The following is a 4,244-nucleotide window of genomic DNA, read 5'->3' as shown; positions in this document are numbered from 1 at the left end:
CTCTCATTTGTTAAGTAATATTTATTCCCTTCTCAGATCTTTGACGGAGTTGAAGATTATATAATTGTAGTTACTCTCTACATTATTTAGACTCCTTGAGATAGAATGTTTAGCAAAACTTTTGTTCTCAATTTTGTTTGTTATATTTATTATTTGTTATTATAGTATATAGTTGTATTTGGTTTAGTTCTGTCTTATTTAGACAAAAGGGGGAGATGTAGGAATAAGCCCAGCCCCTTAGGGGGTGTGTTAGCCTCGGGCAAATGGACGGGCGAGCTGGAGCCTGCGCGCCCCTTCTGCTTTTCTGGTCTCCGCAGAACGGTGATTCTGTAAGTCTATTTCCCCATTAAAGCTGTATATATTTTTACAATCTGTCTGCATTCATTTACACCGTTATAATTCTCTCTTTCTTCCGTGGATTGCCGAGACTGAACTCAGGTCATCAGGCTTGACAGCAAGCACCTTAACCAGCTGAACCATCCTGACGGCCCCTAAGGACTATTAATTTTATCTGAGTTAGTTTTAGCTTAATCTCCATTTTATAAAATTACTAGATGAATTAATAATCCTAAAAAAAAATCACGTCTAGGAAATTGGCTTCAATACTATGTTTTACTCTAGTGTGCCATGGTCCCATGGCAGCCTGGGTTTAGGTCCTGAGATCAGAAAGGTTGTCAATGCAAAGAAATGAGTTGTTTGATCACCGAATGAGTTTCACACAAGTGGCCCGCCCTGAATAGTTCCAGTCGTCTTTATTTATACATCAAAAGCAAGCATGTGTTTTCCATATGAACAAACAAGTTTTTCTCAACCCCCAATGTTAACCTCTAGCAAAAACAAGTATATCAAATATGTTTACCCCCCCCCAACTTGTGTATCAAAACATCTTGAAACCAAAAACAACACTTGCCATTTTGTTAGCTTGGCCGAATATCAAGCCAGGCATATCCTGTCTTAACAAAACTAAATGTTGATTGACATAGACACACATTTTCAAGAATAACAATCCTGTTCAAAGCATATTTACAGAAATAGGGGTGATCTGCCTCTGATCCTGTCAGCACTGGACCAGGACAGCTCCCGGGGTCTGGAGTGGCAGCTGGCATCCCCAGACAAGAAATCTGAGAAACATCAGCTCCCAAAGAGTTTTAGGGGAAAATGTTTGAGGAAAAAAATGGTATTTTTGGAAATGATCACATCTGTTCCATATGTGACTGACAAATGACACTAAAAGCTGGAAGAGACTCATCAATATTCTGAGAGAGAAGAGCGTGTGCAGGCCACACGGTCTCAGCACACTGGTCTGTGTTGAGTGAGATTGTCCTCATGGGCTTTGCCTCATCTGGAGACCCGTTGGGCAAGCTTATATACTGGTCTGAAACTGTGCTGCATGGCTCCCACACTAGTGAACATAATACAGAAGTTTATGGTTGAAGACATAGAATTACTTAATTGCACTCAAATCATGATGCTCTCTTGAGGAAAGTACTGTGCTGTCTAAAATTATTAGAAACACTTTATAAACGCAAAAGCGAATTGTTGAAGAAAATTGAGAACGCTATGAAATTAGGCCCTGGAATAAGACTTAGAGTTTTTGGTTCTTGTTTTTGGCACCAAATCATAGGCCATGGCAACTTTTAGAATTCAGTCAAGAACTTTAAAAATTTTCGAGGTAACCTGAATTAGGTAATACACAATATGAATGCCCAATCCTTTTTTACATTCAATAACATCATTGAATATGTAGTTAAGCTAAGATATAAAAACATGTATTCAGTCTCCATTTACCTAAGCTAAGAAATAAAATAAGTAAAGCTAATAGAAATAGGAAAGGAAGAAACCAAATTATCTATTTGTAGATACGTGATCTTATGTTCTCAGACTTAATTAACACTTTCAGTAAACTAGGCAACCACGAAACCAAAAATCAGTAGTTTTTCTCTATACCAGTAACTAACTTCCTCAGACAGAAAAGGAAATCCTATTTACACCTGCTTCAAAAACACCTAGAAATAAACCTAACTAATGAGGTGAAAGACTTCTCCAACACAAACACAGAAGAGAGGCCTGAGTTTGATCCCAACCGCCATATAAAAGTGCCGTGTTGACAAAGGACTATCCCGGAACTCAAATGCTGGGGGAAGGAGGATTAGAGATTTAACATCATTTCCAACTACACAGCAAGCTCGAAGCTCGGGGCCAGCCTGGGATGAAAGAGATGCAGAACAACAAGAAAACACACATGGCCAAAACACTCTTGAGAAAGGACTCAACATCCTTGGTCATCAAGGAAATTGAGGTTAAAATGATGTGGAGAATCTGTCTCATTTGGTCAACATAAAGAGAAGGGGAATCCTCATATACTGCTGCTGGAAATGTAAACCAGGGCAGCCACTGTGCAAATCAGTAAAGAGTTTGCTCCAAAAGCTAAAAATTAGACTACATGGGATTCAACTGTCCCTCTACTGGGAATGTTCCCAAAGGACTCTAAATCAGCACACTGCAGAGACACTCGCACTATGTGCTTATTGCTGCAGTATTCAAGACAGCAAGATCTGGAAGCAGTGTAGACATCCATCAACAACAGATGAATGGGTAAAGAACATGTGGTACACATAACTTTGTCTAATGAAAATTTATCCCGCTATAAAGAAGAATGGACGCCGGGCGGTGGTGGCACACACCTTTAATCCCAGCACTCGGGAGGCAGAGGCAGGCGGATCTCTGTGAGTTTCAGGCCAGCCTGGTCTACAAGAACTAGTTCCAGGACAGGAACCAAAAGGTACGGAGAAACCCTGTCTCGAAAATCCAAAAAAATAAAAAAATAAAAAAGAATGGAATTATTACATTTGAGAGGAAATTCATAAAAGGGAGTGTAATTTTAATTTGAAATAAGTTGGATTTAGAGAAACAACATCACATGTGTATTATAGATCTATCTATCTATCTATCTATCTATCTATCTATCTATCTATCTATCTATCTATCTATCTATGGACCTGTATAAGCATGTATGAAGGCATGGGGAGTAAAAAGATCACCAGAGAAAGAGGAAGAGATTTAAATTGACGGTAGGAACAAGAGAGGATAGTGGCATACGTTGTCTGAAGGCAGAACTATCTGAGGAAGGGAAAGAATTCTTTTCTTCAGCCAGGTCCTCTTCTAATGGCCCATTCTGATATGAATTCAGAAATGGATTTTAGAAACTTTTAAAATGACTTATTTATTTTTATTTTATGTGCATTGGCGTTTTGCCTATATGTGTCTCTGTGTGAGGGACTTAGGTACTGTGGAGGAGGTTATAGGTAATTGGGAGCTGCCATGTGGGTGCTGGGAATTGAACCTGGGTTCTCTACAAGAACAGCCAGTGCTCTTAGCCACAGACCCATCTCTCTAGCTATTAGAAATAAATTCTAATTCACTGATGGCTAGGGTCCTTCACAATTCAACCACCTCTCAGTAACTCATCAGTTTAACTAAGCTTTAACACATGAATCTTAAGAGAAGATTTTAGACTCAAACCCTACATATGTGAGGTCTGTTTCTGCATTCTCTCTCCTATTCTGTTCATTGATTCTATTTGTCTATCCCCCAGTGATATCATACTTTCTTGGTTGTTGTATGTATGATAATAATATTTAAGTCTGTTTGGAGTCAGGTGTGTGATGCATCTGTAATGCCAGTACTTGGGAGGTGGCAGGAGGAGATTGGAAAATCAGGAATATCCTTGGCTTCACAGGATGTCTAAGCCTGGCCTGAGTTATACCCTGACTCAAAAAAAAATTAGCAGAAAAATTATTTGAGCTATTCTAAGTTTCTAGGATTCATGCCTTTCCAAGTAAATTTTAGAGTAAGGTAATCTGTGTTTACAGATAATCTATTTACTTCTCTTTATATTGACTGTGTATATTATTGTTAATGGTTCGTTATTGTTATTGTGGTGGGGATGTTTTGAGACAATTGTTATGTAGCACAGGCTGGCCGCCTTGCCTCCAAAGGGATGGGCTTACAGCATGTACCACCACAGACCTTAGACCACGTTCTTAATTTTAACTCTCCATGTTCATCATTAGCACATGGACCTCAGTCTTACATTCTGTGTGTCTGTCGATCATTATAGACAGTATATAGACTCCAGTCATCATTTTGCATGTCCATCATTAGCACATAGACTCCAGTCTTCATTCTGCATGTCCATCATTAGTACATAGACTCCAGTCTTCATTCTGCATGTCCATCATTAG

The sequence above is a fragment of the Microtus ochrogaster genome, unplaced genomic scaffold (genome assembly GCF_000317375.1).
Source record: "Microtus ochrogaster isolate Prairie Vole_2 unplaced genomic scaffold, MicOch1.0 UNK22, whole genome shotgun sequence".
NCBI classification, from domain to species: Eukaryota; Metazoa; Chordata; class Mammalia; order Rodentia; family Cricetidae; genus Microtus; species Microtus ochrogaster.
The sequence above is the reverse complement of the archived record's forward strand: the minus strand, read 5'-3'. Positions refer to the sequence as shown.